General features: G+C 39.8%; 1 protein-coding gene across 10 annotated transcripts in view; it reads left to right on the top strand.

The window, feature by feature from the left end:
* Positions 1–20,367, top strand: part of NRCAM (neuronal cell adhesion molecule) — a 280,283-nt gene that overhangs the window by 97,129 nt on the left and 162,787 nt on the right. For all 10 annotated transcript variants that reach the window (XM_035020339.1, XM_035020341.1, XM_035020340.1 and 7 more), the window contains exon 3: positions 14,002–14,076. The gene's annotated coding sequence lies outside the window, so the exon portion shown is untranslated. The remainder of the gene's footprint in view (positions 1–14,001; positions 14,077–20,367) is intronic.

The raw sequence follows: 20,367 nt of genomic DNA on the forward strand, positions 1-20,367 counted from the left end.
ACATTTTAGGTTATGATCCAATACTACTTTATTTATCTTATTTCTCCAGTTGCTCCAGTTTTGCTATCAGGAGCTCTTTCAGTTGGTTCCTGTGTCCCTTTGATGTAGCTCTACCATGATGGGTTCTTTTTTTTTTTTTTTTTTTTAAAGATTTTATTTATTTGAGAGAGAGAATGAGATAGAGAGAGCATGAGAGTGGGGAGGGTCAGAGGGAGAAGCAGACTCCCTGCTGAGCAGGGAGCCCGATGCGGGACTCGATCCCGGGACTCCAGGATCATGACCTGAGCCGAAGGCAGTTGCTTAACCAACTGAGCCACCCAGGCGCCCCATGATGGGTTCTTTTTAAGACTTCTTAGTTTCTGTCACCGCTAGGTCCTCTAGGCTCATCCTTTCTATTTTCTGCCTTGCTCCTGGAATCAGCCATTTCCCCAGGAGTTCTGGTTCCTTTTATTAGAAAATGGTATTAGAATCCAGATCTGCTCATTAGATGTGTTCATTGCCACTAGGGATGGCATTGCCCCTAGGTCTCAGCTGACAGAGCAAGGAAATACATGGGTGCATAATAACCTGTGTTATATACATATCTGCAAATATTCCTATATGTAACCATCTGTATCTATAGGAAGCTAAACCTGAGTTCATACTAGTGTCTTTCACTCGAATCCAGTACCACATGGACCATTCTAGTCTCTTCCCCTGCTCATCTGTAAACTCACTCCCACAGTGAGAAATCTGACTCCTGTCACCTGCCATCCATTTAAATAATTGTCCAATTCCAGTATATATGTATGGAAGTATCAGAATTGCTAACCCCAATTCCCATGCGCTATGTCTATTAACAATATAGTACTTATATTCAGCTTCCTTGGCCTTTAGTTTTATAGACTCTACCCACTTCCAAAGTGACTTCTGGTCAGCACCTTTTTTCTCCTCCTACTTACTGAGGTTGTGTGATGCATTTGTAATATGGTCAGATTGTTCTGTCATATTCTGCATTTCATCCTGGGGATTCCCCTGGCCTCCTAAATGATTTTTAAAAAATTTTGTACATTAAGGTTCACTCTTTATAAAGTTCAGTGGGTCTTGACAAATTCATAATATTATGTAGTCTATCCCCAGTATCACACAGAATAGTTTTACTACCCTAAAAAATTTCCTGTGCTTTACTTATTGGACCCTTTCTCCCTTCTTCCCAAACTCCTGGCATTCACTGATCTTTTTATAGTCTCTCTACTTTTGCCTTTAGAGAATGTCATGTAATTGGAATATATATAAGTAGCTTCTACAGACTGACTTCTTTTGCTTGGCAATATGCATTTAAGATTCATCTGTATCTTCTTGTGGCTTCATTGTTTCTTTTTATCATTGAATTATATTCCTTTACATAGCATTTGCTTATCCATTCATATTGGTTGCTTCCAGTTTTTAATGATTATGAGTAAAGCTGCTATAAACATTTGTATGCAGGTTTTTACATTGCCATAAGTTTTCAATTCAATTGGATAAATACCTAGGAGCACAATTGCTGAATTGCATGGTAAGACTGTGTTTCACTTTGTAAAAATCTGCCAAACTGTCTTTTAAAGTGGCTTTACCATTTTTGCATTCCCACTAGCAATGAATGAGAGTGTGTTGTTCTGCATCCTCATCAACATTTAGTATTGTCAAGTTTTTGGATTTTAGCCCTTCTAATAAGTGTGCATGGCATCTCATTGTAGTTTTCATTTGTATTTCTCTAATAACAAGTGATGTTGAGCATCTTTTCACATGTCTACTTCCTGTCTGTATATTTTCTTTGGTGTGGTGTCTGGTCAGATCTTTTGTCCATTTTATTTTATTTTATTTAAAGATTTTATTTATTTATTTGAAAGAGAGAAAGAGAGCAAGAGCGCAAGCAGGGGGAGGGGCAGAGGGAGAAGCAGACTCCCCGCTGAGGGGGAGCCCAATGCAGGTTCGATCCCAGGACCCTGAGATCATGACCTGAGCTGAAGGCAGATGCTTAACCGACTGAGCAACCCAGGCGCCCATTGCACATTTTAAAATTGGGCTATTATCTCTTTATTGTTGAGTTTGAAGAGTTATTTCTATATTCTGGATATAAGACCCTTATCAGATATATGATGAACAAATATTTTCTTCTATTCTGTGAGTTGTCTTTTCACTTTCTTGATTGTGAAACAATCACATTTGTGAACACAAATGTTTTTACTTGAACTCCAATTAAAAAAATTTTGTCATATGCGGTTTTGGTGTTGTATCTAAACTACTTCCTAATCCATACATCCTTCTAATAGTTTTATAGTTTTAGCTCTTATATTCAGGTCTGTTATCCACTTTGAATTAATTTTTGTATATGGTTTGAGGTAGGGGTTCAAATTCATTCTCTTACAGTATATATATCTACTTATACCAGCACTGTTTGTTTAAAGGACTATTCTTTCCCCCATTGAACTGTTCTGGCACCACTGTCAAAAGTTAATTAGCCATAAATGTAAGGGTTTATTTCTCAACTCTCAATTCTGTTTCTTTGATCTATGTATCCATCTTCATGCCACTATCACACTGTCTTGATTATTATAGTTTGGTAGTAAGTTTTGAAATCAGGAAGTATGAGTCCTTCAACTTTGTTCTGCTTTTTCAGGGTTGTTTCGGCTATTGTGGGTCCCTTGCATTTCCATGTGAATTTTAGCCTTAGAAATATTTTAATCTTTGAAATTTATCTTTTATTTATTTTCTTCCTTTTTATCGTCCTATGTAATGTTAAATTGTATTTGCTCCTATCCCTTCTTTGCCAGTCACTTACCTGGCCCCATTTCTCAGGACCAGTCAGCTAGCTGTTAATTAATCCTGTTGGAAATACCAGCTGATCAAACTTGAACCTTGAAGAGAGTTCAACTGGGGAAGATAAGTTTATAGTGATCTTTGGCTTTTCCCCTTCCCCCTTCTCCTTCTCCAGTTAATTGACAAGTTCTTAACCCTCCACATACTCCAATATTCATTTGCATTCAATCCCTTTGTACATTTCTACAGATCCAGCTTATCTGAAGTATGCTGCTGAAATTATTTTTCTGTCTTCAGAAACTTCCATACAGGGACAGATTAATTATCCAGAGCATAGTTGTCGTATTATTTTTCCTGCCTAAAAACATTTTGGAACATGGATGAATCTCAAAAAGATTATATTGAGTGAAAGAAGCCAGACACAAAAAAAGTACCTACTGAATGACTGTATTTTATAAAGTCCAAGAACACACAAAACTAATCTATGGGAATAAAATTCAGAACATCATTTGCCACAGGATATTTGCCACTGGATTCCGATTTGAATGAGACAAGAGGAAATTTTCTAGGGTAATGGAAGTATTCTAAATCTTGATTGGGTCATTTGTTAACATGGATGCAGATTTTTGTCACAGCTCATTAAACTGGACACTGAAGATCTGAACATTTTCTCTATAGGATTATACTTCAAACTCTTCAAACTCTTTAACTTGTCATTTGGAGACTTTGAAAATCTGACATCTATATAACTTACCGAGTTTCTCTTGTTATTTCCCTTCCCTTCCATGCCCTGTGATCCAGCAAAATAGAATTTTCTCTTCTTCACATGCACCACGTTTTCCCAATTCTTTGCTATCACCTTTCCCTAAGTCAGGAATGTCACCAACAGCCAATCACCTTGAATCAAAATGATCTCCCCTTAAATTCCATAACAAAAGCCATTCTCCTTCTCTACACACCTATCCTGGCAGCATTTTGTGTTTCTCTTATGGTGCTCATGCCTTTCCCCTGGTTTTATTATAGTTATTTATATTGCTATGTTTGTAGAGTGTTTACAGTGTGCCTGGCACTGTTTATGAACATCCTACTCCCATGTCAGCCTATAAATCCCATTAAAGGCAAGACTTCCATTTACTTCATTTCTGTCACCCCAGGACCTAGATAAGCATTTATTAAATGGATGGATGTATAGATGGAGGTAGATGGATGGATGGGTGGATGGATGGATGGATGAATTGGAGGGTATGGGACAGTGGGGAATATTGGGGGGGGGATCCATCTAAGCATCTTTAAAAATCTCTAACATACCTCATGTCTTACTTGTAAGGGATAATGAATGAGACAGTGTGACAGGAGATAAAATTTTGGTGACTGTCAGCCAAGTCCTGAGCTTATAAACATATCTATGCAAATCTGAAAAACATGACAGCCCCTGGAATGATTTTTAAAGGTTTTTGTGCAGTCTATTAAGTCATTTCCTCCATTATAATCCCCCAGCTCCTGGGGGTTTTATGATGTCGTCATCCTGGCAATGCCTTCAGACTTTGTCCTCGGGCAACAATTCCCAACCAAGGCATCTGGCACATTGATGTGCCCAGAGGCAGTACTCAGTTCGTTTTGCTAATAGGGTAAACAAACCCCCCTTGACATGAGGGAGTGACTTACAATGTGCAGGGAGGACACTGAAGCTGAAGCAAGCAGAGATCTGGTGTATATGCAGTCATTGGACATGAAAGCCTGGCTCCAGCTCAAGAGATGCAAGCTTTCTAGAGAGGCTGGGGCATCGTGGGTCATGAGAATCTATGTGAATGCTAATTTGACATCACCTGACCTTCGCAAAGCTGCCATCTGAAATTTACCAACTAAAGCCAACTCCCTCCACCTGCTTTTTAAAAACTAGAATAGAGGAATCCTGGGCAGGCTTTTAAACCCTTAAAAAGAAAGGATAGCCAAAGAACATTTGGTGAGGGGAAAAGGACTATTTGTGATTTTCATCATTGGCTTATTAAGGTTCCATTCATAGAATTCTTTCCTGGGATTTTATACACAGTCTGTCAGGACAAGCCAGTTCTTATGGATGATCCCTGTCATCCACTGGATTCCCCGATCTTCTTTGCCATACATACTTTTTTTCAAGGGGTGGAGATCTTAATAACCAAAAGAACACTATTTTAGCTTCATTCATATACATACACATATTCATATACCATATTCACATATACCTATGAATTTCTAAGTCCAATGAAGAGATAAAAGAGCTTGATTTTGCTAAAATGTTGGCTCCACTTAATGAAAGAAAACTTTAAAGTACTATTCCATTGTGAAAGGGCTTAAGAACAAAGAAGATCTTGGAAGGGCTTTAGAAAAAGGCAAAAAACCCAAAGACCGGAAAGTATTTATATTGTACTTACAATGTTATTTGCCAAGTAAAGTTCCCAACTGAGACTTTATACCCCCTTTTTTTCTGCCATACTTGCCTGGCTGGAGTGATGACTCAGTAAAGTAGGGAGGCCCGTGTTACAGCCCAAGCTCTGCAGGAGCTCCACGCAGACTCGGTGCTTTCCTGAACTGGGAACCATCAGCCTCCGCGCTCAGCCTCCACGCACCTCGCTGTGTTGTGCATATGATTTATAAACCAATCAGAGTCAAGCCCTCTGGCTCCTCTTTGGTCTGTATCATTATATTTTGGCAGGCTGTAAGATTCTTTTTTTTTTTTTAAGATTTTATTTATTTATTTGACAGAGCGAGAGCGCAAGCAGGGGGAGCAGTAGAAGGAAAGGGAGAAGCAGGCTTCCCACTGAGCAAGAAGCCCGATGTGGGACTCGATCCCAGGACCCTGGGATCATGCACTGAGCCGAAGGCAGACGCTTAACCATCTGAGCCACCCAGGCGCCCCTAAGATTCATTTTTTTAAAAAATAATCTTTTTGCAGTTTCTGAATTAAGCAGATTTTCAGACCACAGCCACATAACACTTTGCTGCTGGGCCGTTTGCAAAAAGGGAGTATATACATCATTTTTCCTCTTCACATTTGGCCTTCTAGCTGATTACTTTATAAATCATACATGCATTTTTCTTCACCCTTTATTTTATATATTACTCAGGCAATATGTAAATGTGTGTTATTTAAAAAATTTTAATCCATAATTATACAGACGAGATATAAAAGTTTTTCACCTCTGTTGCCCTCACCCTCTTTAAACTTACCCTCCTCCCCTGAGATAACAACTGTCATCAATCTTCTATCTGTTCTTCTGGATCTTATCTTTACCTTCACATCATATTTATACATTTAGAAATGCACTGACCCTTTGCTCTTCAAATATGCATTTCAGAATCAGCTTGTCAAATTTCATGGATAAGTTACATGGGCTTTTGTTTGGCATTTTGCCGAATTTATAGGTTATTTTGGAAGTCAGTGATATAATCTTTATGACAATGAGGCTTTCTTTTAATGAGCAGAGCTCTTTAAAATTCTTAAATGAGGTTTTATAATTTTCTACCCAACAACTTTGCACATCTTTTATCATATTTATTCCTAGGTATCTTGTATATGGTGTTATATTATTTTAATTTACACTTTTAAACTATTTGTTGCAGGCATACAGAAATGAAATTGCTTTTTAAGAACATTCTGATACCCACCAAAATTGCTGAAATTTTTATGAACTTTGTTATGTTTGTAGATTCTCATAAGATTTCTTTGCAAAAAATCATACTATCTGTGAATTGCTGGTTTTGTACCTTAAATTCCATTATTTCTACCATTCATTCTTTTGCCTTACTTGACTGCTCTAAGGTTTTAGTACACTGCTTGAGTAGAAGTGACGGTAACAGGGGCACCTTTGTGGCTCAGTTGGTTAAGTGAGTGCCTTCGGCTCAGGTCATGATCCTGGAGTCCCAGGATCGAGTCCCGCATCGGGCTCCCTGCTTGGCAGGGAGTCTGCTTCTCCTCTGACCCTCCCCCACTCTCGTGCTCTTTCTGCCTCTCAAATAAATAAATAAAATATTTAAAAAAAAGAAGTGATGATAATGGCCATCCTTGTCCTATTCTTGATTTTTAAAGGCAGTGCCTCTAACTTGTCACTGTAAATTGTGATCTTTACTGTTAAGTTTTTGATAAAGTTCTCTTATCAGGATAAAGAAGTTTCCTTTTCTTTTTAGTTTTCTAAAAGATTTATCTTGAGTGGGTATTAAATTTTATTGAATTTTTTTGCAGTTAATGAAATGAGCATTTAGTTTTTCTCCTTTAATCTTTTGATATAATGGATTATTTTAATGTATTTTCTAATGTCAAACCTTTTATATATTCCTGGGAAAACCTATTTTATATATATATATATTTTTAAATTTAAATTCAACTTAGTTAACACATAGTATATTATTAGTTTCAGAGGAAGAGTTTAGTGATTCATCAGTTGCATAGAACACCCAGTGCTCATCACATCACATGCCCTCCTTAATGCCCTTCACCCTATTACCCCATCCCTCCAGCCCCTCCCCTCCAGCAACCCTCAGTTTGTTTCCTATAGTTAAGAGTCACTTAGGGTTTGTGTCTCCCTCTCTGTTTTCATCTCATTTTATTTTTCCTCCCCTTCCCCTATGTTCATCTGTTTTGTTTCTTAATTTCCCCATATGAATGAAATCATATGGCATTTGTCTTTCTCTGACTGACTTATTTCATTAGAATACCGTCTAGTTCCATCCACATTGTTGAAAATGACAAGATTTCACTCTTTTTGATGGCTGAGTAATATTCCATTGTATAAGTATATACCACATCCTCTTTTTTTAATTATTATTATGTTATGTTAATCACCATACATTACATCATTAGTTTTTGATGTAGTGTTCCATGATTCATTGTTTGCGTATAACACCCAGTGCTCCATGCAGAACGTGCCCTCCTCAATAACCATCACCAGGCTAACCCATCCCCCCACCCCCCTCCCCTCTAGAACCCTTAATTTGTTTTTCAGAGTCCATAGTCTCTCATGGTTCGTCTCCCCCTCCGATTTCCCCCCTTTCATTCTTCCCCTCCTGCTATCTTTTTTTTTTAACATATAATGTATTTGTTTCAGATATACCACATCCTCTTTATCCATTCATCTGTCGATGGACACATGGGCTCTTTCCATAGTTTGGCTATTGTGGACTCTATCTATACATTTTAAGCATTATATGTTTTTATGTATTTTACAGTTTATGCATATATGGTACATTTTTATGCATCGTTGGATATTTCATTTAGCAATATCTAGTGGAATTAGGAGTAGACTTTTGAAAGCTGTCCAGTGTAACCTGTGACTTCATGATTCTGTGATTTATTTTCAAGGAGTCTCTGATTTATAGAAAATGTTGGAAAGGACATGTATACGATCCTTTTCCCTCAGGAAACTGAGATCCAAAAACCCTAAATGAGCAATCTAACATCACCATTGGAAATGGAGTTACGTGAAGTGTTTGTACTTACTGGACTTTTACAGCTCTGCTACCTACTAGTTTATGAACCCTGTGTTCCTCTGTACAGTGGAGATCATAATAGCCCCTGTCCCATGTAGTTGTTGGCGATTCAAAGCAACAATGCATGTAAAGTGCTTTGCACGGTGCCTAGCATGGTGAAGAACTTGTTCATTCGTTCCTTCAGCAAATAATTGTTGCACACGTGCCATGTGTTCCAGGAGCTGAGGGTATGGGAGAAACTAAGACAGAAGAAGTGCCTGCTTTCAAGAAGCTGGTAAACTAATGGTGAGGGACAGATAACAAATCATACAGAAGAAAATGGAAAACCAGTGGAGGATTTGCAGAATGGGAGTGGCATAACATGGTTTACATTTTAAAGAGATTACTTTAGTGCTAAGTGGAGAATAGATTGTAGGAGGCCCGACTGGAGGCTGTTATAGTCCTCAAGGCACAGCAGTGACTTGGACTAAGTGGTACGAGCAGACTGGGGAGAAATGGGTGATTCTGAGATATATTTTAGAAGCATAGTCAATGGGATTTGCTGGTGGATTAGATGCATAGGTGAATGATAGGGTTTTTTTAAGCTTACATTTTATAGCTGTTTGTGGCTACTAGAGAGAAACAGGTGTGGAAAAAGAGAACAATCCAAGATGACTCCCACTCTTTTTATTTGAACAACCAGGTCATGCTCTTCACTGAAATCCAAATGTGTAGGGGAGGAATTGATTTTTTGCCTCAAGGGGGAACATGAGTTGATTGTCAGTAAAAATGAGCCACCATTATTCTCAGTTTTTGGAATATATTCTGAGCCTTCTCTTTTGATGAACCAAAATAGTTATAAATTTGCATAAAGGGAACAAAAATAAAGTTTTTGTTAAAAATAAATATAAACTATAAGTGGAGCTATATGGTTGACAAATCAATTTTCTTTTTATTTTCAACTGTAGTTTCTTATTATAAAAATATGGAATATTTTAAAATACGGGGGCCATGCAAAAGTACGAAAGGATGGTGTTTACCAAAAGAAAGTATATGTGTCTAAATACGCACATTTATTAATTACCACTGGCCTAAGCATTGTTCCTAAATTTATTTTTTTACCCGTCAAGTAAAATATTGTCAATAAAAATTTTGCAAAATAATATAGAATTATTGCTAAATGTGAGGTTTTTTTAATCCCAAGTCCCAAAATGTCACATGAAAAATCTATTTCCTCCATAGAACCATATATGTGGAGACATATAGTAAAGGCAGAGCGGCCTTTCCAACACGCAGGGACAACGGGCAGTCTGCATTTACACTTTCTTTAGTGGTTCTGATGTTGGCAACCAAATGTCACCTTTGGAAGGAAAATTCTCTTTGACTTTAACACAGAGCGCTGTTCAGTAGCTCTTTGATTGGATTATGCATAAAATTTATATGTATGCCACTCACTGGAGATTAAGTAATTAAGATGCTCTTAATATTGCAGGGGAAACATTACAATTCTCATTATTTTAATGGACTGGTGGGCTCCAGGGATTTGATAATAGGATGCAACATCTTGTATTCCAAATTAGCAAAATTCCCAGTTTTGACTCTTTGACAACCTAACTTTGCAAGCTTTTGAGGACCTAGGTAGAAAAAGTAGTCTCAAATCAATCCTTAGAGGACCGACCATTCTTACAAATAATAATAATAATAATAATAGTAATAATCCATGTAATGGTGGCCTTATTATTAGTGCCATTCAAGCACTAACGACTCCACAGCCAGGGAGGGAGTGGTCTTTTCATCTCTGCTTTGAGAGGGGTCCCTGAGGCCCCGAGGCACTCTCAGGGTGATGGCACAGCTGTCTCTGCTTTATGTGACATTGTCTTTTAGGGGCCTCACTATGGATGACTAATGGGTTCCTACAATTCACATAATTGCACTGCAGTGTTTGCACTGGAAATACAAAAAGACAAATGTTTTCTTTTGTTAAACTTATATTCCATCTCATTCCAAAAAGAACCTTAACTAGCATATTGAAAACAAAGCATGAAAAAAAAAAAAAAGAAAAGAAAACAAAGCATGACCTGCTTTACAGTCTTGAGGTACAATTTGTTGCACCTCTCTATAAATCTTTCATTGATTGTTTAAGCCTGTCATATTAACAATAAGTCTCATATTCTGCCCCCACGGATTCATCTCTCCTTTTGAGTTGTCACAAACTGAAGTGAAACAAACATGGGGTCTTATATACTCTAATCCTGAAGTCTATTCAAAATTCTGTGCTTGGTGGAGAGAGAGCTCTAGTTAATCCAATGGTGTTGCTGCTCCTCGAATCTACCAGTGTTGCCTTTGGGTCCTCCACAGTCCAATGATGAGGATAGTCTATTCTAGAAGAGACCTTGATGTCTCATCTCCCTGAGTAGTAAGTTGTGGCTCTTGAAGGGAAGCAATATTACCATGTCAACACCACATTTGATCAAGTGTGTAATAAAGCACCTATTCTGAGCTAGGCACTGTTCAGCACACCAGGAAGATAGTAGAGAATAAAAAAAAGAGGCTTGTAGGCAAGCAGGTAGCATATATTCTATTGGGGGTCCCAGTCAACAAGTAACTGACAAGTAATCTATTTTATGTACCACTGTCTAAACTATAATAACCATCTACCGAAAGGTGATTCTACTTGCAAAGATTTAAAATTGTAAAAGAGAGAGAAAAGAGGAAAAGAAAAAGGAAAAAAAGAAGGTAACCTGGGTAACCCCAAAGGGAGACTCTGAGATGAGGATTTGGGTACAAGTAGTTTATCTGGGAGCTGGTCCCAGGAAGCACACACAGGGGAGAAACTATGTGAGATTGGGAAGAGAGAAAGCCAATCAGGGTGTAGTAATGAGCAGGTGACCACTGTGGGCAATTGGAACTCAGTCCCACCATGACTTCGGGAGATTGTTTAGAATATATCTCAGCGTTGTCCTACCCAAGTGGTCAAGAGGCTGGGACGTATATCTACCAACTCCAATTGTCATTGGCTGAGGTGTCAACCCAGCCAACGTGTCAACTCCCCATTCTTTAGTCCAGTCCCACACTGGGGCAGCACACAGTGGCCAAGCACTCCAGGGCGACCCTTCAGGTGGAGAGTGGCAGATCCCTACAGCAGGAAGCCATCAGTGTGCCTGGGAGGATGAGTGCCACAGGGACACCAGAGGAGCACCAGCAGTGTCCTGTTACAATGAGCACCTCCAGATTGTTGAACAGGAATTTTAGATGATAATAAATATTATGAAGAAAGGAAATTGGAGGAAAGGTGTGGAGGTGGGGAGAGGAATGGAATTTTAGAGAGTTCAGTGGGAGGTGGGAGAGGTGGGCATTTGAAAAACTGACATTTGAGCAGCAACCTGAATATTGAGGATTGAAGCATCAGTGACCTGAGGGAAGGGTCTCCAGTGGAGGCACCAGCTGGTTTAAGGGCCTAGAGATGGGCAGAAGATTTGTTAGGTTCAGGGAATTCAAGGAGCCATTGTGGATAAAGCACAGTCAGCAACAGGGTAAATGGTAGGGAATGCCTTTGGTCAGGTAGACAAGGGTTCAATCATGCAGATCCTTGTAGCCATGACAAGAAATTTAGATTTTATTTTGAATATGATAAAAAGGTATTGGAGGGTTTTGAGCAGTATGTACCATGTGGTTTTGTTTTAAACGATCCATGACCTCTGTATGAGAATAAAAGTAGAAGTAAGTGGTGGTTTAGGAGGCTGTTGTAACAATCCAGGTGAGAGACTGTTTTGGCTTAGAGCAGAGAAATAAATATCTCATTATAAGAAATGTTCTTAAGGGCGCCTGGGTGGCTCAGTTGGTTAAGCGACTGCCTTCGGCTCAGGTCATGATCCTGGAGTCCCGGGATCGAATCCCGCATCGGGCTCCCTGCTCGGCAGGGAGTCTGCTTCTCCCTCTCCCGCTCCCCCCTCTTGTGCTCTTTCTCTCTCTCACTCTCTCTCTCAAATAAATAAAAAAAAAAAGAAATGTTCTTAAAATACAGGGGAGTACTTACTGTTCATGCAAAAGTGGTATCCAACCATTCATAATTAAAGGATGCAATATATAGCAAACAGGATCCAAAAATAGCTTGGATCACTGACTAAGAACAAGATTTAAGAGTTAATAACTATGTACACATTTAAAGAGCAGTAAAAAGGATAGTGACTTCAATATGCAAAAAGTTGAAAGAGGTGGGGCTTAGAGCAGTAATAAAAATGTAATGCAACCAACCTGAAACCTGGTGAGCCAGTACTCTCCTTGGCCGGTCTTTAGACCATAGAATAACATCAGCCCAATTGCAAAATTTGCAAAAAATAATGTACTTAGGTTTTTGTGCATAGGGATTTTTACCCATAATATACCCAGACTTCTCCAAATGCTCTTTTACTAATACATCCCTCACATGAGATAGCTCATTTCCCTCCCGATTCTAAACTTCTATAGACTCTGCCCACATAAGCCAAGCCCAAGATGCCCTTCCTCCTCACTTATTAATTATCCCAGTAACTTCTTAATTGCTGGTTTTGCCTTTGATCCTCTCCCCCACAGCACACTGTTCCCTAAAATACTCCTTTTATCCTATCAGTCCCCTAAATGAAATCTTTCTGAGGCTCTTACTCCTTGCCTAAGGATAACAATCTCCTTAGTTGCTAGATAAGGCTTATGTCCTACTCCCGCCACCCTCACCCCCGCCTCACGACCCTCATCTTCTCATGCTCTGAATATATGTTGTTCCTACCCCTCTGCTGACTCTTTGCTCTTTCTCCCCCTCCTCGAATTTCCCATTGTACAAACACACACACACACACACACCTCTGCCTGCAAAAAAATTTAAAAATTACACCTTAAATCTTTTTTTTTTAAGGTTTTATTTGTTCATTTGAGAGAGAGCCTGAAAGAGTCGGGGGGAGGGGCAAAAGGAGAGGGAGACGGATAAGCAGACTCCCCGCTGAGCAAGGAGCCCTATGACGTGGGGCTCAATCCCAGGACCCTGGGATCACTGCCTGAGCTGAAGGCAGACACTTAACCGACTGAGCCACCGAGATGCCCCACCTTAAATCTTTTTTTTAAAGCCTAACCTATACTTGGTGCATCCCAACATAGGAGATATAGCAGATCATAGAGTGCCACAATTACAAGTTAGCTAGGACTGTATTCATTTATTGAATGCCTACTTTATACCGACTTATGTACTTGGTGCACGAAGATGGATATAGAATGTTATTGCTAGCCTCAAGGAGCTGAGTCCAGGGGGAGAGATGAGTGTGTAAATAAACATACCCTCATAGAGTGTGGTGAGTGCAAGGATTGAGCTATGAACAGTGTATGGGATTGGGTGTGTTCAGGCAGAACAAATAGACAGGGCCAAGGCAGAGGAGTGCAGCTTGCAGGCACAGAGAGCCAAGGTTGAGATCAACCAAAAGCAGAGGTCTCAGTACCAAGGAGAGCTCCTCATGTGCTGAGCCTTGAGGCATTCTTCACATTTTTGGAAGCTGCTCAAAACTTTCTATGAGGCTCTATCCTTAGGAACAGGAGTTTCTGGCTTAAAGAAACCCTGAATAGACATATCCTGGATCCCTTTGTGTTACAAAAGTAATACTTCAGCTTATGAACTTGTAGGGTTTGAGGATTGAGGATTAGTTGAGCAATTTCTATCCTTAGAAGATCCTCTGGTCTCAAATCCTCAGGAGTTGGTTTTCATTCTAGAATTTGAGATGGAAGCCAGGACTTTATTGGGATTTTTTTTTTTCTTAGGCTTTGGCGGGTTGGAGCCTGACCTGACCAGTCTGGACAGAATTGATCTCCCCAGCCTCTTCTACCATGCACCCGGTAGCTATGATGTTATTTATGAACGCCTTACTGCCTCGAACTATGTTGCAAATGTCTAGAGTAGCACACTCCAATATAGAAATATAATATGAGCCACATAGTTAATTTTAAATTTTCTAGCAGCCACATTCAAAAGAGTAAAAGGAAATGGGTAAAATTAATGCATTATGTTTTACTTAACTCAGTAAATCTAAAATGTTATTTCAACATGTATTGATTAAACCATTAGTGAGATATCTCACGTTCTGTTCTTCCTACAAAATGTTCAGAATCCAGCATATGTGTCCTCAGACGGCACATTTCGATGTGAACTAGTCACCTTTCAAGTGCTCAGTTGCCATCCGTGGCTAGTGGCTGCTGGATTGGGCAGCCCAGGTCTGGATGTTAGCGAGCCGGTCTGTACTCCCTCTCCAGCCTTTCTGGCCCTTAAGTTTTCCAAACCTCCTGAAAACTGGCCAGAAGGACTGAAAGAGGGCCACCAAACCGAGTACATTCTGTACTCTGCTTACAAATGAATAGGTGGTAAGAAGAAAGAATGTTTAAGTCTCAAAATAAATCTGTGTATTATTTTTTACATTTTATGCTTTCAATATTCAAATAAATATATCTCACCAAAAGATACATTTTTTAAAAGATTCATATACAATTGAGGAAACAGGTTTTGTAGTAAGGGGTTGAGCAATTAGTTTTTAACAAAAAATTTCAATTACAGACGGTAGTGTTGACTTTCTCTTATGAAAGACTGAACAATGACCACTTTTCGTTAGATATACTATCGTTTTGTAAACTGTGTATTTTTTTAATCGACCTAATGGAATTAACCAGCTAGTTGACCATGTAGTGTGTAGAAAAATGGATTAATGAAGGATGACAAAATACTTAGTCTGTACAGTTATGTTTTATAATGAGGAAAACTAATGCTAGGGAAGCTAAAATACTACCTTTCCCTGGAAAACATTTTAAAGTATGAAAAAGTCTCCTGTGTCTGGGGGGAGGGAGTGCTGGAGATCAGAAGACTTAAATTTTAGTTTTAGTTCTGCCACTACTTAAATTTAGATTCTTAAACAAGTAAATCAATCTGTCTAGTCCTCACCCATAAAATAAAAGGATTGGGTCAGATATCTCTACATTCCTTCCACTCCTCCGAAGTCACATTGACTCTGCCTCTCAAATAAATTCCACAGCTGTTGTCTTCTCTCCATCTCCCTGCATAATTTCTTACCTGAACGACCACAGCTAGTCTTCTTGCAATTTCTTGAACCTATCCTGTCCTCCACGCTGCTGCCAAAGGAACCTTTCTAATAAAAACCTCCTCATCTCATGCTTAATGTCCAGCAGTGGCTCCTGCAGGCCATAGCAGTTGGCCTGGCCTGCTTTTATCTGCTCCCCAGTTTCAACTCCTGGGCTCCCCCAACACACCCCCTGTTTTAGCTTTGCTGGATGGGTGTGTCTGCCAATGTATGACTCAGCTTTGGGGGCTGCTATAACAAAATGCCACAGACTGGCTTAAACAAGAGAAATTTATTTCTCACAGTTCCAGAGGCTGAGAAGTCCAAATCAAGGTGCTTGCTGATTTGGTTCCTAGTGAGAGTTTCTTCCTGGTTGGCAGACTGCTGCTTTCTTGCTGCATCCTCCCTCACAGGGCTGGCCAGGAGAGAGATGATTTCTCTGTGTCTCTTATAAGAGCACTGATCCCGGGGCGCCTGGGTGGCTCGGTCGTTAAGCGTCTGCCTTCGGCTCAGGTCATGATCCCAGGTTCCTGGGATCAAGCCCCGCATCGGGCTCCCTGCTTGGCGGGAAGCCTGCTTCTCCCTCTCCCACAACCCCCGGCTTGTGTTCCTGCTCTCACTATCTCTCTCTCTTTGTGAAATAAATAAATAAAATCTTAAAAAAAAAAAAAAAGAGCACTGATCCCGTTCACAAAGTCTCCACCCTCATGACCTAATCACCTCCTTAAGGCCCCACCTCCAAATACCATCACATTGAGGATTCCGGCTTCAACATATCAAATTGAAGGGGGGGGGGAATGCAGTATTCCGTCCATAGCAGGGAGCCCATGGATCGGCATTCAAGGAGTTTTGGGGAATAATTAATCAGTTGCTATTATAAAAACTCAAACCTGTAATTCACAATTTTATAATGATATGCATGTCATTTTTGAACAGCTTCAATAAGGCAGGTTTTCCTTATTTGAGGACAAAAGTCTTTCCATGGAATTCTGGGAATTCTGTACTAGATTTAATCTTTATAAATACCTAGTCAAACACCTCCCTGAATAATTGAGGAAATCACAATCCAGAAAGTAGATAGAGTAGCTTGCCGGCATCACTAAGGTTCATAGCTGAACCAGGAATCCGGACTTTTTCGTATTTTCATTGCAGTTTGCTTTATGTCCATATTTTATAACAACAGTAGAATGGAGCAGTTTTTCCATTTCAATTCACCTCTTTATTCCATCTTTTTCTTCTTTGTAACACATAAAATCTATCAGGGGCCCACATTCCCCATCCCTAGTTGCTGCTGATTTGTTTCATTAAAACTTCCATAGACTGGGACACCTGGGTGGCTCAGTCTGTTGGGCGTCTGCCTTCGGCTCAGGTCATGATCTCAGAGTCCTGGATCGAGCCCTGCATCGGGCTCCCTGATCAGCGGGGAGTCGCTTTTCTCTCTGCCTCTCCCCCTGCTTGTTCTCTCTCTCTCTCTTTCTGTCTCAAATAAATAAAATCTTTAAATAAATAAATAAAAGCATCAGGCCCTTTGCCTTAAAAACAAAAACAAAAAACAAAAAACAAAAAAGCTTCCACAGATTGAGGCTGATCCTGTTCTCTGGGTAGAGTCATTATCAAGCCTTCCTTCTTGGCTTCTCCCTCTTCTTTATCCTTTCTTTTGTATAGTTAAAGACAGCAAAACTGATACCCTGTTTTCTAAAATGTATTTTTGTTTAGGAATAAGGTTAAGACCTTATTGCTCATACCCAGCTTCTGATTGTCTGTGTCTCCTTTGGTTTTTCTCAACTATAAAATGGGCAAAGTAAGCTAAATGGTTGCTATAAAATTTTTATCTATACCCAACAACCCCTAAGATGGTACATTTCACATAATAGTCATTCCATAATTATTTAGGAAATTGTATTTATGAGACAAATGTCAGTAGAACTAAAGAGTATGAGTAGTTTCTTGAATTTTACTATAAATTGGTCTGAACCTCTGCTGTTTTAGGAGAGCAGTATGTTCTGTGACTTTCTATAGCAGCAGAAAAAAAGAAAAAAGTTATGTAAACATCAGAGGTGCAGAACAATTTTCCACTATAATACAAAATGTTCATTTTTTATTATTTATTTTTATTGTTAATAACTTACCAGAAAACCCCTCTTAAGAATTTTATGTCTTGGGACGCCTGGGTGGCTCAGTCGGTTAAGTGTCTGCCTTCGGCTCAGGTCATGATCCCAGGGTCCTGGGATCGAGTCCTGCATCAGGCTCCCTGCTCCGCGGGGAGCCTGCTTCTCCCTCTGCCTCTGTCTCTCTCTCTGTCTCTCATAAATAAATAAAAAAAATAAAATCTTTAAAAAAAAAAAGAATTTTATGTCTTATCTAGGTAAACTAAAATTGTCTCCTAATTTAGAAAGTAATCTATTTAACTGTTTGAAATTATTTATTTATAATTATTCAAGAGATATTAAAGTTATTGCTTTTTGAGGCAAAAACGATTCTACATTCAGTACTTTACTTGAATTTTCAGTGTGTCTGGGAAATTTTTAAGTTGTATCAGGATATGGGGGAGCTTAAGTTTAGTGGGCCTACAGAGAATTGGGTTGGGTTTCTTATATAAAATCCTGGAGAACATTTTTAAGCTTCTAGAGAACTTTAGAAGGATCTGGAAAACTGTGTGATTGGCTAGCACGATATTGAGTATGGGGAGGACAAATCAGGAAAATCTTGTAATGTTTAGTATATTTGCAGTCAACACCCAGGATTTTTTAAAAAATCAGCATATAATATTATTTGAAAGGCAAATAGTTTTAGCTGTTAGTTAATCCCTGCAGATCATTTAAAATCAGCTAATCTCTCTAGTTTCCACCTTCTGAAGCCTTCTATGCTTTTTGTTATTGTATTTTTGTAAACATTGCATCCTTTCTTCTGAATACATACAAAAGGAAACAGACATAGCAAATGACAGACGCTTCCCCACAAAAAGCTTCAAATTGGATTAGACAGCTGGGAAGGGGCACTTGGAGGGAGAAGAAGCTTAAGGTCCGGGCATGGACTCCTGCTTCAGTTATGTAAATGAGCTGGGTGGTATTAGACAACCTTTTAAATATGAGTAATTAACTATGGAAAATGGAGTCAGCAAAACCTTGAACTAGAGAGGGATCATTTCAATGAAGCTGGGGTCATGGGCTGCAAGCATCGTCTGGACCACAACAAAATGGGTCTAAGGCTTTTGCATTTGTGTGCGAGGTCATTTCAAATCAAATAGATGGAAGAAAGGCATTTCAGAATTAGTGTTTTGATTTCAAGATAGGTCATTGAAAATATGCTTTTGTTCTGTTTACTAATCGCCATCCACGGCAACCCCTTCTGCTGCCTATGGAAAATGGGAAGAGGAAGGGGAGCTAAGCAAGGGAGGGTGGACCATGAAGAGAGATGTTGAGTCATGGATCATCCTATGTGTGAGCTGTGGTCTTTCCCAGGAACAGAATTTGAGGGATGGGAGGACACTGTGCAGTCGTTTTATAGCAATACTAAGATTTCTGTGCTATAGCTGAAGGGAAAAATAAATCTGAAAGCCACTAACAGACATTTTTCACATCACCACTCTGGACTTAGCTCTAAGAGCATGAAACCTTGCCCATATCCATGGAGACTTTGGTGTGAGATACGCAGTACTTTCCACCTCTGAAGGCTGGAGGAGAAATCAGAATAGTTAAATCTGAGATCTCCTGAGCATTCTCAAAATTACTTTCCCTTATTTGGTGGCCGGCCAGCCAGCCCCCTGTCTTGACAGTGAAAACCCCAAAACAAAACGAAACAGAAGAGGCTGGTGGAACAGAGTCAAGGGACGTGAACCAGCCAGGTGAGGAATTGGAAGGGGAAGTTGCCGCTCTCTTGTCTTCGGTTTTCTTGATGTTATGAGGGGAAAAATAGAGACTCTCCTCTCTGTCCTGCGAAGGGAAATACGGCAGTGGCTGAAAAATTCATTGCTTTATAAAGCCAGTGGGAAGAGGTGCTTTGAATGGCATGATTAGTGTGAGGTTTAATTCAGATTCCGATGGGACAATACCTGTGGTCTGAAGGGGTGGATGCCACCCACTAACAGGACAGTTTGCACACTAACAGAATCCAACCCCCTGGTTTCCTTGCTGTGTGACGTTGGGCAAGTTACTAACCTCTCTGACTCTCTGCGTCCTCTTCTGCAAAATGGCAGTAGTCCTAGGAAATGCATCCTTGTGTAATCATGAGGATTAAATTAGTTAGTAGGCACACATATGCCTAAAACAGTGATAGAAGGATTCAATAAATGCCACCTTTTATTACACAATCAGGTCCTAATGTATAAATAGCAAAGTGGTCAAATTTCCCCATTTTCTAGCTGGTCTCATTTCTCATACCTCCTCTTATAGAAAATATTAAATATCTCAGGGGTATCCCGTTTTACCATCCCTTGCTTACCTAGATACTGTTTTAAAATAATGGAAAGAAATCCCGTGGGGGAGGATGCTGTTTGGTAGCAAGCCTTCTCTCTCAGGTGTGTGTGAGCCAGTCACAGACACAGCTGTCCATTGGGTCATGCCCCCGGGTCAGCTTTCTCATCTCAGCAGGACTGTGATCTGGTCATGCCTGTCACCTTCCACACTGATCACGGATGACAGAGCCCAGGACTGATAAGCTCTCTTTTCTGCTCAGACCAGGTTCTGTCCCTCCCTCCCTCTGCTCATCCTGTCCTTTTCATCTAGGAGGATCCCCCCCCCCATTCTTTCCCAGACATGGGCAAACGTCCCAGTGGTTTCCTATTTCCTGTATGGATATTTTGTTTCTTAAAAAGGATGTCTTTGTACTGTAGTGGGCTTTCGAAATGCCAATCAGAACTTACATTATATTTAGGGATATGGTTGTGAATAAAAGGAGTTAAGGCACAAATGTCTTTTAAAATTTTTTTTTATTTTTAAGATTTATTTATTTATTTTAGAAGACAGGGTGAGTGTGAGCAGGGAGAGGGGCAGAAGGAGAGGGAGAGAGAGAGAAGCAGACTCCCCGCTGGGTGGAGCCTGATTCAGGGCTTGATCCCAGGACC

Source organism: Mirounga leonina, unplaced genomic scaffold, assembly GCF_011800145.1.
Source record: "Mirounga leonina isolate KUSES-001 unplaced genomic scaffold, KU_Mleo_1.0 Mir_174, whole genome shotgun sequence".
NCBI lineage: Eukaryota > Metazoa > Chordata > Mammalia > Carnivora > Phocidae > Mirounga > Mirounga leonina.